This window comes from Pristis pectinata, chromosome 19, assembly GCF_009764475.1.
Source record: "Pristis pectinata isolate sPriPec2 chromosome 19, sPriPec2.1.pri, whole genome shotgun sequence".
Lineage (NCBI taxonomy): Eukaryota > Metazoa > Chordata > Chondrichthyes > Rhinopristiformes > Pristidae > Pristis > Pristis pectinata.
In genome coordinates, this window is record NC_067423.1 from 17,001,043 (window position 1) to 17,014,139 (window position 13,097).

General features: G+C 43.1%; 1 protein-coding gene across 5 annotated transcripts in view; it reads right to left on the reverse strand.

Annotated features, from left to right (window-relative positions):
- shank3a (SH3 and multiple ankyrin repeat domains 3a) overlaps window positions 1-13,097 on the reverse strand; it is an 813,035-nt gene that overhangs the window by 529,406 nt on the left and 270,532 nt on the right. The window lies entirely within an intron of this gene.

Below are 13,097 nucleotides of genomic sequence, written 5' to 3' on the forward strand. Positions count from 1 at the left end.
AGTACTTGTCTTCACCACTATCTAGTCCTGCTTCGTGGTGAATTGAACATACATATCTGAAATCCAGGCCTCCCAGTTTGTCCCAGCCAGGACTGCAGTTATGTATATGCAAATTCACCATTTCTCCTTACGGTTTTCCCTCTGTGTCCTATGCTCTACCATCTCCACCATGCATCAGTACCTTCTGGCCCTTTCTTTCCCACAGATCCAAGCTTCACTATCCCAAAATGTGCCAAGATCCACAATTCTTCTTCATCTTCTGCCAGACTCACTCTTTCAACCAGGAGCTCTTCATGTTGTTGACTTCTATGAAGGATCGGAAACTCACCCGACTCCAAGCTCTTGAGGCTCCGTCTGGAGTTCCATGCTTTCCTACCCAACTTCAGGCTCACAAACCTCCGCCAGTACCACATGACTCTCCCACTCGACCCCAAGCTCCCAACGCTCCACCAGATCTTCCTCCTCCTCCCCCCTGCCCCAACCATTCTCAATTCACCCCCCCCACCCTCCTCTGACTTCATATTCCATCCCTTACCTCCTACACCTTCCTCCACCTTGCTCTCTGCTCTCACGCCACCTCCCTCCAAACAGAACTGGGATGGAGTTTTCCTAGTCCTCACTTTTCACCCTCCACACCCGTTCATTATTCTTCATTATTTCTGCCAGCTGCAAGAAGACCCTACCACGAGTTACATCTTCTGCTTCCCAGCCCTTTCTGCCTTCCACCGGGACCACCCCCTCCATGACTTCCTAGTCCACTCATCCCTCCCCACCCACCTCTCCCCAACCCCTGGCAGTTTCCCCAGCCATGCAGCAGGTGCAACACATGTTCTTACACCTCCTCACCACCATCCAGCGACCAAAACAGCCCATTCAGGTAAAGATTCACATGCACCTCCTCCAACCTCATCTAAAGCATTCAGTGCACCTGGCAGGGCCTCCTCTCCATCAGCGAGTCCAAGAGAAGACGAGATGAATGATTTACAGAACACCTGAATAGCCATCCCGAGCTCTTGGTTACATGCCACTTGAACTCCCCTTCCCATTCCCACACTGACCAGGATGAGCCCAATGTAAACAAGAGGAACAATACCTCATATTCCGCCCAGGTAGTCAACAACCAACGGTATGAACATTGAACTTTCCAGTTTCAGGCAACTCTTACCTCCTTTGCTTCCCTTCCCCCTACCCTTCCCTCTCCTCCAATCCACCTCTGGTCCTCCCATTTTTGTCTCCTTTCCCATAATCCCCCTTAGCCCCACAGCACTCATTTTCTTCTCCCTCCCCTCTTGGTTCCATCCACCCACTACCCACACATTTTACCCACTGGATACTCCCCTCCCCATGTGGCTCCATTTGCCCTTCACCTCCCCCCTAATGGTTCCCATTATTACCTTCCTTACCTATTGGATTCCAGTTCTGGTGGCCTTTGTGTTCCCATATCACCTCCCCACCTGGCTCCATTTGCCCCTTTTATTTTGTTTGCCTCCACATATCATTCATCTGCCTCTGTCACCCAACTCCAACTCTCCCTCTTCCCTATTTGGCTCCGTCTGTTCATCATCCTTCACTCCTCCTCAGTCCAACAATCACCTGCTGGTCCCCATCTCACCACCACCACCACCACACCCCACCCCCACTCTCCTTTTTACACTGGCCATCTTCCCTCTCTACTCTCAGTCCCAATGCACTGTTTCAACCCGAAATCTCAACAATTTCTTTCCTCCCATAGATACCGCTCCCCTCGCTGAGTACCTCCAGCAGATTGTTGCTCCAGATTCCAGCATCTGCAGTCTCTTGTATCTCCATAACATCCACCTTCTTCAATTCAGCATCCAACTCACCCAGGACCCAATACTGGACTCAATATAGGCATTCAACTCAACTAGCATTGAAATCTATCTGAAACTGCTTATTGAAGCATTTAGCTTTCTTCCCTGGCAGATGATTCTGCAAATTTTTCACGATTCATTTACTGAATGGCATTGAAAGAAATTTCCGGGCTCACTTTATCTACAAATCTAGTACATAGAAAGGAAAACTGGCATTTATAGCACTCCTTGTTGCATCCTCGGAGATCACCAAATTAAATCACAGCTAATTAATTGTTCTTGAAATATTATGAAGACAAAAGCAGTAATGGGCCAGCACTCATCAAGATCTGACAATCAGTGAAAAACATGGCATCCAGCTAAACTGATTTTAGTTGTGGAGATACAGGAGACTGCAGATGCTGGAATCTGGAGCAACAAACCATCTACTGGAGGAACTCAGGGAGTCGAGCAGCATTTGTGGAGGGAAGGGAACTGTCGACGTTTCAGGTCGAAACTCTGCATCAGATTTTTAGCTTTGTTGATTTTAGCTGTGCTGGTTCAGAGAAATATTAGCCAGGTTACCAGAAAAACTCTCCGATGGCAAATTTTACTTCCAACTGACTGGACAAACAGGTACTCAATCTATAACTTTTCTAAAAGCTGAAGCATTTGGCTAACCTCATGTGATATCCCAAGGAACAATTTAAACCCATGCCCTTCCATGTTAAGGGTAACAATCCACACTGAAATCCTTCCAGTCCATTAATGCTGAATACCTTCAATTGACTGCTCTTTTATGAGATTCTTTAAACTGAATTAATTCTCAATTCCAAAGGCGATATTTTAACATAGTCTCTCATAACATAATCACATTGCCATATCCTTTATTGTACCCATTATTCAATAGCTTTTATCAATGTTTCATTTGTATAGCTAACATTAAATAGGGAGATACGGTGGAGCCAGATTAAACTGTTGTCATGATGTATTCTGCAAAGTTTATCCATTTGATTCAAAAAGGGAAAGGAAAAGATGAGTAAACCCTTGATCAGATCAAACACTTTACTATGGGAAACAGAAAGACATTAATATGGAATGAAATCTGGGCCCTATATATATATATATATATATATATATATATATATATATATATATACCATTAAGGAGAAACTGACTGTTATACTGTGTTAGCCATGGTTTGTCACTTCAGAAGTTCTCTGAGTAATTGTCATCATTCTTGAATCTGATATCTGTTTTGACAGAAAGGATTAACCTTTCCAACAATTAGATTACACATGACATGAGAACTTTTCTTTTTAATTGGTTTACAGTGCACTTTGAGCAGATGATTTTAAATACAGCTCAAATTTTGAAGCTCTAGCAGACTCCTACACTAATAGCTCACTCGGTGCCCAGGATGCATGAGGAATAGGAGCACTATTGAATCAGTGCTGAAATGGTGAATGTAGCATTATAGATACAGAGATGTTTTACAGACATTGCTGCTGTGCTGTGAACCTGGCGGTCACATAGCAACAAAAAAATCATCCTGTCACTCAATGTGGAAACTTGCCTGTGAGGGCTGATGTTGGGTGGGCCGGGATGAGTGGTCGGCACTGAGATATGGGACTCATGGCTACACTCTAGCTAGCATGGTGAGTGCACCCTTGTTTGTGACATGCAACAGCTGCTTCACGTGTTGAAAGCAATCTAGATCCTGCGGTCTCTGTCATCACCACCTGTTCGATGTGATGGAAGCTGTCTCTATCTTCTTTGTTATGTTGTGCAGCTTTCCCCAGCTCACTGATTTTTCAAGGGTAACAGGTTCACCAGCCAATAACCACAGCTGAGTTTATTATCAGAGAGAAATCTGTGGCCTGGGCAATTGACAGCTTCCATCATATTCAACAGGTGGTAGTGAGAGGGATCGCAGGATCCGGGCTGTCTGTGAACACATGGAGCCACTGCTGGCAATCCCCAAATGGCCTACGTTCACTGTTCAGGCCTCGGTGCAGTCACTCGCTCTGGTCCACACAAAATTAGCCTCATAGTCACCTTCCCCATACTGAGCTATGGGGCACGTGTCGGAGGGCAGGGTTTCACACCAGGTTCACTGCATCCAGAACCCTGGCAACACAGTTCACAACATGAGTGGATGTCATTTTGTGAATGTTTGGATGAGAAAACCAAGAACTCTACATTGGATCAGTGCTTTGCAAGGTAGCACTAAGTAAGGTACCAGGGTATTCACTTATGAACTTAGTTAAATGTAGAGCTCTCCACCTGGTGTGGGATACTTTTAACAGTTTATTTGTAGGGCAGTGAGATTGATTTTGGATTGCTTTTATTAGCTGGTATAGATATAATGGATCAATATTTTTTAGATTTCCTTACAATACAGGAGGCCATTTGGCCCATTAAATCCATACCAGCTCTTAGAGCAATCCAATCAATCCCGTTTCCCCTCAATTTATTTTAGTTTATGTGCCCATTAATCCTGCCCCCCCCCTAATTCTCTGACCACCCATTTACAGCAGGGGTAATTTACAGTAGCAAATTAACCAATCAAGCAGCACATCTTTGGCATGTGGGAGGAAACCAGAGTACCTGCGGAAACCCTCAGCATCACAGGGAGAATGTTCAAATTCTAGCAACAGAGGTCGGATTCGAACCCAGATCACTGGAGCTGAGAGTCTCCTTCAAAGCCATCAGCTCCTATTTTTAAACAGACAAACCTGATCTTTATTTATCATCACATAAATACTTCCATCCATTCCATTTTCCCAAAGGTTCAATTATTTCTAAAAATATTACAATGGAAGGAGTAGAGGTGACTACCAATGAAAGGACAAGGTCTAGTTGGTACCTTTATGGAATTCATTACCTGAGGATAATAAAGGACAACAGCAGATCATTGCTTTTCTACCACTAGCACGATGAGTCGGAGTACAGGAAGGAGATAGAGGGTTTAGTGACAAGGTGTCAAGACAACAACCTTTCCCTCAATGGCAGCAAAACAAAAAGGGGGCAAGGCACATGCTCCTGTCTACAACAATGGTGCTGAGGTCGAGAGGGTTGAGAGCTTCAAGTTCCTAGGAGTGAACATCACCAATAGCCTGTCCTGGTCTAACCACGTAGACGCAATGGTCAAGAAAGCACACCAGCTCCACTACTTCCTCAGGAGGCTAAAGAAGTTTGGCAATGTCCCCCTTGACACTCACCAACTTTTATCAATGCACCACAGAGAGCATCCTATCTGGATGCATCTCAGCCTGGTATGGCAACTGCTCTGCTTGGGACTGTAAGAAACTGCAGAGAGTCATGGACACAGCCCAGAGCATCACAGAAAACAGCCTCCCCTCCGTGGACTCTGTCTATACTATAAAGCAGCCAGCATAATCAAAGACCCCACCCACCCCAGACATCCTCTCTTCTCGCCTTCCCATCAGGCAGAAGATACGAAAGCCTGAAAGCACATACCACCAGGCTCAAGGACAGTTTCTATCTCGCTTTTATAAGATTATTGAATGGTTCCCTAGTATGATAAGATAGACTCTTGACCTCATCATCTACCTTGTTATGACCTTGCACCTTATTGCATACCTGCACTGCACTTTATCTGTAGCTGTGTCACTTTACTCTGCACTCTGTATTGTTTTACCTTGTACTACCTCAATGCACTGTGTAATGAATTGATCTGTATGAATGGTATGCAAGACAAAATTTTCACTGTACCTTGGTACAAGTGACAATAGTAAACCACGGTTAGCGTAACGCTTTACAGCGCCAGTGACCCGGGTTCAATTCCGGCTACTGTCTGTAAGGAGTTTGTACGTTCTCCCTGTACCTGCGTGGGTTTCGTCCGGGTGCTCCAGATTCCCCCCACATTCCAAAGAGGTACAAGTTAGGAAATTGTGGGCATGCTATGTTGACGCCTGACACTCGTGGGCTGCTCCCAGAACACTACGCAAAAAGATGTACTTCATGTGTGTTTCGATGTACATGTGACTAATAAAGATATCTTATCTTAACAGAGATTTCGGGTGTAAAAACAGAAAGTGCTGGAAGCATTCTGCAGGTCAAGCAGCATCTGTGGAAAGAGAAACAGAGTTAATGCTTCAGGTCAAAGGTCCATCATCTGAACTGGAAAAGAGAGAATAGAAGGTAATTTTAATTTGCAGAGAAGGTGGTGTGAAAGACGGATAAGACAAAGGTAACTGATAAGGTGATAAACTGACATTATGGGCGGCACGGTAGCGTAGCGGTTAGCGCGATGCTATTACAGCGCCAGCGATCGGGGTTCGATTCCCGTCGCTGTTTGTAAGGAGTTTGTACGTTCTCCCATGTCTGCGTGGGTTTCGTCCGGGTGCTCCGGTTTCCCCCCACATTGCAAAGACGTACAGGTAACTTAATTTGGGTTTAAAATGGGCGGCGCGGACTCGTTGGGCCAGAAGGGCCTGTTACCACGCTGTAAATAAAATTTTAAAAAGGTGAGCCCAGAGTTGTCGTGGGGACGAATCATCTGGACAAATGGGTTAATGGGGGCATTATACTTCTTTGTCTTTATTATGTGTTGCTAATAGCAGAGATGTGGGGCGTGCCCTGCAGGCCAGGCTATACTAATGGAGAGAGATAAACTGAGCCAAGATCACAATTGGATGACTTACAGCAGAAATGCCAGTTTTGATATAGACAAAAAGAGCAAGTTACCTAAAGTTGAAGAATACAATGTTGAGCCTGGAAGGCTGTAAAGTGCCCAAATGGAAGATGAGGTGCTTTTCATCAAACTTGGGTTAGACCTCAATGCAACAGTGCAAAAGGCCACAGATGGATCAGAGCAAGAGCAGGATAGAGAATTCAAGTGGCAAGCAATGGGAAGCTCAGGGTCGCACCTGCAGAATGAACACAGGTCCTCCACAAAAATAATCACCCAGTCTGTCTTTGGTTTCTCCAGTGCAGAGGAGATCAAACTGTGAATACTGAATGTTGGACACGAGAAGTGCCCACAAAATGCTGGAGGAACTCAGCAGGTCAGGCAGCATCTATGGAGGGAAATAAACAGTCGACATTTTGGGCGAGACCCTTCATCAGGACTGGAAAGGAAGAGGGCAGAAGCCAGAATAAGGAGGCCGGGGGAGGGGGAGGAGCACAGGCTGGCAGATGATAGGTGAGTCCAGGTGAGAGGGGGAAGGTAGGTGAGTGGGGGAGGAGTGGATGAAAGGGAGTGATGCAAGAAGCTGAGGGGTGATAGGTAGAAGAGACAAAGGGCTGAAGAAGAAGGAATCAGGTAGGAGAGGGCAGTAGACCATGGAATAAAGGGAAGGAGGTGGAGAATAGGTGGTCAGGTTATGAGGGCACAGGAGTGGAAAGAGAGGGGGTGAGGGGGCCATAGGAATGGGGGAAGACAAGGGGAGGGGGAAAAGAGGGGAAGCGTTACTGGAGGTTAGAGATAGCGATGTTGAGGCCGTTAGGTTAGAGACTACCAAAGGTGAAATATGAGGTGTTCCTCCAACCTGTGTCTGGCCTCAATGTAGCAGTAGAGGCAGCCATGGATAGATTAGTAGTGCCAGTGATTTCCTGTTGGAAAGACTGGATCCCTGGATGGTGGGAAGGTAGGAGGGCCCCTTCCCCTCATCCAGGGGCTCAGTCTTTGCAGTTGTCTGATCTGCTGAGCACTTCCAGTATTTTCTGTTTTCATTTGAGATTTCATAAAGATTTTCAGTATATTTCCCCACAGGCAATCTCTCACCCTCAGGGAATGTGCAAATAAAGGAAGAAATATACCAAATCTCATAATGTGCAGTCTACTTTCTCACATGCTTACTTCACTATCAGTAATCAATATCTTTGTCTCTGCTATTTTCTGACAATTTGTTTTGAAAAATGCACTGAGAAAAATGCAAGCCATTCCTCACTCTACAACAGAAAGTACAACCCACTTTTCATGAATTTAAGGGCATAATCCATGCTGGCAATCCAAGCACAGTGCCAAAAGATGATGCTCTGAATCTAGAACTTAAAATCATGGTGCTCTGTCTGCAATTTTAGGGGAGCAAACAAATCCTGTGCTAATATTTTGAAGAAAGATAGTAGTGTTCTGGCTAACATTTATTCCTCAACCACCACAACAAATAATCAAATTATATGGTTGTAACCACTTATTATTTAGTGGCAATTTGGTTGATGTAATTTCCTATAGTACAACAGTGATTACACTTGAAAAGTATTTCACTGAGAGACCCTGAGATAGTCAAGGGTGTTATTTATGTGTCTTAGCTGAGATGTACTAAATTTCAGGACAAAAAAAAATTATGTAATTCAGGGTTTTAAAAATACTGAGAAAAACGAGCAAACTGCTCATCTTGGACTCCTAGCTCCCAGTGAGGTATGCTACTTATGAATCAAATCGTGCCATCAACAACTGAAGACATAGGATTCAAGAACTGATAACAAGAACAGAGATCCTCTAAAGTCGTGGATCAATTCATGGCCAAAATAAAGTTTCATGAAGGATTTAGATGAGGAAAGGATATGTAGGGTTGAGGGATATGGTGAAAAGGTGAGATCTGAGTTATATTGAAAGGGCAGACTTATTGGATGAATGTAATGTTCCTGAAGAAAATCTGTAATTTATTGTTAAAATTCACAAATAAGTACATAGATCATCCAAAAATGAATTATCCTCCATTTGAATGCCTGGGAGATCAGAAGGCAATGCTGAAACGGTTATTATCCTGTCTCTAGCAAAATTAAAGCAAGAGCTGAACACATGAGGAGGCTTTTAATTGTACACCATATAGGTGTGCCTCACTGAACATTACTTATTACTTGTTTTCAGAGGAAGCAATGACAAAATATTGAACAAGTTGTCAGAAAACAGCAAAGATATTAATTACTGATAGTGTAACAGTATCTTACAGAAGCTCAGTGAAGCCTAATACCCATTGAGGGTAGGATTATGGAATTCAACCAGACAGAAGACTGCAGATGCTGAAAATCTGAAAGAAAAACAGAAAATGCTAGAAAAACTCACCAGAACTAATGAAGGGTCTTCAACCTGTAATGCTAATGATTTCTCCTTCCATCGATGCTGGCTGATTTGCTGAATTTTTCCAGCATTTATTTCATATTTTCAGCAAATGCATTTTATTTTTGCTTCTCATAAATTCCACAACCCTACCATACTGGTGAGGGAACCAGATGGAGCAGTAGATCAGACATTTTAACATCTTCTTGATAAGTCTTGCAAAACTAGACAGCCCATATTACCTACTATTCCATCTTCTTTTCCATGAAGGAGCTAAACTGAATATTAAATGTCTGCCAATTATTACTGTCTAAATGAGTACTTTGCAATGGTATTCACCAAGGAGAAGGACATGGATGATGGTGAGATCAGGCAAGAGTACGTTGATATTCTAGGGCACATCGATATTAAGGAGGTGGTGTTGGGTCTCTTGAACAACACTAAAGTAGATAAGTCCCCAAGGCCTGATTGAATCTATCCCAGGATACTGAAGAAGGCAAAGGAGGAGGAGGTGGAGCATTGACTGAGATCTTTGTATCCTCTTTAGCCAGAGGCAAGGTCCCAGAAGACTGGAGAAGAGCCAGTGCTGTTCCTTTCTTTAAGGGCAACAGGGACAAATCAGGAAATTATAAGCCAGTGAACCTTGCATCAGTGGTAGCAAAATTATTAGAGAAGAATCTTAAGGACAGATTTTACTTGCATTTGGAAAAGCATGGACTTATTAGGGAATGCCAGCATAGCTTTGTGGAGAGAAAATCCTGTCTCACAAATTGAATGAGTTTTTTTGAGTAAGTGACAAAGTTGGTTGACGAGGGTTAGGGCAGTGGATGTTGTCTAGATGGACTTTAGTAAAGCATTCAACAAGATCCCCCATGGTGAGTTGACCAGTTGAATAAAAAATGGTTTGGTCATAGAAGACAGAGGGTAGTGGTGAATGGATGTTTCTCTGCCTCTCTAACCCCTCCTCTCTCTCTACCCTCCCCTCTGCACATTTCTCTCTCACACCCTCTCTCCTCTCCCAATCTCGCTCCTCTCTCTGGAAGTTGAAGGACAAGGTTTGGTCAATCCTTAACCTGCTTAATGGGTTCTCTGCTCCTCTCTTCATGCATCATCTCATCCAAAAATAACATTGCATTAACTTGGCAGTAAATATAGCCAAGCTGCATGGTACTGGGCCATATATTCATTAATGACGGCACAAAGGAGTTTAGGGATACATTAAAAAAAATTGCTGGAATATAGTGAGCCAAGGGCTGAAGTGCTGGCAGAGGTTACAGAGTTAGTGGCAAGCTCACAGAGATATATTAGCACAATGAGAATTTTAAATTATTATTTCATTTATTAACATGGAAAATTTTTAATTGAGCTTTTCAAAATTTAAGGCAAAGCCTTTTTCCTTTGGATCAATCAGAAATATTAGCTTTCTATTATTTTAACTGCAATTAAAACTGTGATTACCATACATTTAGAACATGGAATACTACAGCAGAGTACAGGCTCTTCGGCCCACAATGTTGTGCCGACATTTTATCCTGCTCTAAGATCTATCTAACCCTTCCCTCCCACATAGCCGCCTATTTTTCTATCATTCATGTGTCTATCTAAGAGACTCTTAAATGTCCCTAGTGTATCTGCCCACACAACCTCTGCCGCAGTGCGTTCCACGCACCCACCACTCTCTGTGTAAAAAAAACTTACCCTGACATCCCCCTTATATCTTCCTCCAATCACCTTAAAATTGTATCCCCTCGTGTTAGCCATTATCGCACTGGGAAAAAGCCTCTGTCTGTCCACTTGATCTATGCTTCTTATCATCTTGTACACCACTATCATGTCACCTCTCATCCTCCTTCTCTCCAAAGAGAAAAGCCCCAGCTCACTCAACCTATCCTCATAAGATATGCTCTCCAATCCAGGCAACATCCTGGTAAATCTCCACTGCACCCTCTCTAAAGCTTCCACATCCTTCCTATAACGAGGCGACCAGAACTGAAAACAATACTCCAAGTGTGGTCTGACCAGAGTTCTATAGAGCTGCAACATCACCTCGCAGCTCTTGAACTCAGTACCCTGACTAATGAGGGCCAACACTCCATACGCCTTCTTAAGAACCCTATCGACCTGCGTGGCAACCTTGAGGGATCGATGGACATGCACCCCAAGAGCCCTCTGTTCCTCCACACTGCCAAGAGTTCTGCCATTAACCTTGTATTCTGCCTTCGGATTTGATCTCCCGAAGTGTATCACTTCACACTTTTCCGGGTTGAACTCCATCTGCCATTTCTCAGCCCAGCTCTGCATTCTATCAATATCCTGTTGTAACCTGCACCAACCTTCTACACTATCCACAACATCACCTACCTTTGTATCATCAGCAAACTTATTAACCCACCCTTCCACATCCTCATCCAAGTCATTTATAAAAAAATCACAAAGAGCAGGGGTCCCAGAACAGATCCCTGCTGAACACCACTGGTCACTGAGCTCCAGGCAGAATACGCTTCACCTACTACCACTCTCTGTCTTCTAGGGGCGAGCCAATTCTGAGCCAATCCACACACCCAAGTTTCCCTGGATCCCATGCCTCCTGACTTTCTGAATAAGCCTTCCACAAGGAACCTTATCAAACACCTTACTAAAATCCATGTACACCACATCCACTGCTCTCCCTTCATCATGTGCTTTGTCACATCCTCAAAGAATTCAATCAGGCTCGTGAGGCACGACCTGCCCCTCACAAAGCCATGCTGACTGTCCCTAATCAGCCTATGCTTCCCTAAATGCCCATAAATCCCGTCTCTAAGAATCTTCTCCAGTAATTTGCCCACCACTGAAGTAAGACTTAATGTTTTCAATTGTTTGACAGCCTGAAACAAACTGCCAGTTTTCCAGTGTACTGCAAAAATACATTTCAGCAGGAATTAGCTTTTCCTATACATTCTTTTAAGGTTGATCCATGTATTTTTAGTTATATTACCTGTGACAAGCTTTTATTGTGATATACTGTACATTCCTTTGCTTTCTCTGATCAAATAGAGCACAGAGCATACAGATCTAATGATGATCAGATGACAAGCAGATGGGGTGAACTCCCATACCTATTCGTTCAGTACAGTGTCTATCTACAAGGATCTGTTCTCGGTCAGTGCTGAATAACTGTGGGACAGCATTTGATCAATAATTCCACTTTCTCTCCCCTTTCTTGTAAGAGGCAGCAGGACCAAAGAGCCAATGGTGGCAATGGTAGGGCAGGAAGTGAGGGATGGATTCCATAAATTATGTTGCAATACTAAAATGTTAGATATGATAATGAACATAGAATATGATGAACTATTATTCTGCAGATTTTATTTACTCAACTGGCCCATATACCGTGGTGTTCCATTTCAGTTATATTTTAAATTTTGTTTTTCAATTCATAACTTCGTTTCTTATAGGTTGGAAGTGATTCTTAAGGGTTTGAAAGCTTGTATACAATTTGAGCAAGTAAAAGATTGACAGGAAGGAATATATTTTAGAGAGTGAAAAATGCTTGTGCAGGTTCAAGACTTGAGGATTACAACTGGTATGGCAAAAAAAAAACAGAACTTGCACTGAAAATGGTAACAATAAACCCAAGGTCTGGCAAAGACCCAAGCTAAACTTAAAATGGATTGTTACTTCTCTCCCACAACAAGTGACACTCACTTTCACTCCAGAAGCAATAATCCGGCTCTCACTTCATTAACAAACACAGATCCTGGTTAACATACAGCAATGGAAAAGCTTCCCTTCGCCTGGAGGGATTCATCATAAGCCTCTGTATAGTTGGTTGATCGTACTCTCATTTCTTATTCAAAAGTTCTGTGTTCAAACCTCACTCGAGAGACAATTACATGATCTAGACGTACATTCTAGTGCCATATTGAGGGAATGCTACAATGTTGTTACTGTCATCTATTGTAAGAAATGTTTAACATAAGCACAATCTTTTTCTTTCAAATGTACATAAAAGATCCAAACAAGTGAAAAGAGTAGGACTGCTCATCCTGGTGTCTTGACCAATATATATCTCTTAATCAACTTAACTTAAACATTATTTTTTCATATATCTCATTGGTATTTGTGGGATATTGCATAATTTCCAACATTACCATGGTGACCAATCTTCAAAGTTATTTCTTTGATTCTGAATCACTTTGGAACATCCTGAACTTATGAATAAAGTTAAGGAAATGCAACAAATAAAAAAATGATCTTAGAAACAAATAAAATGT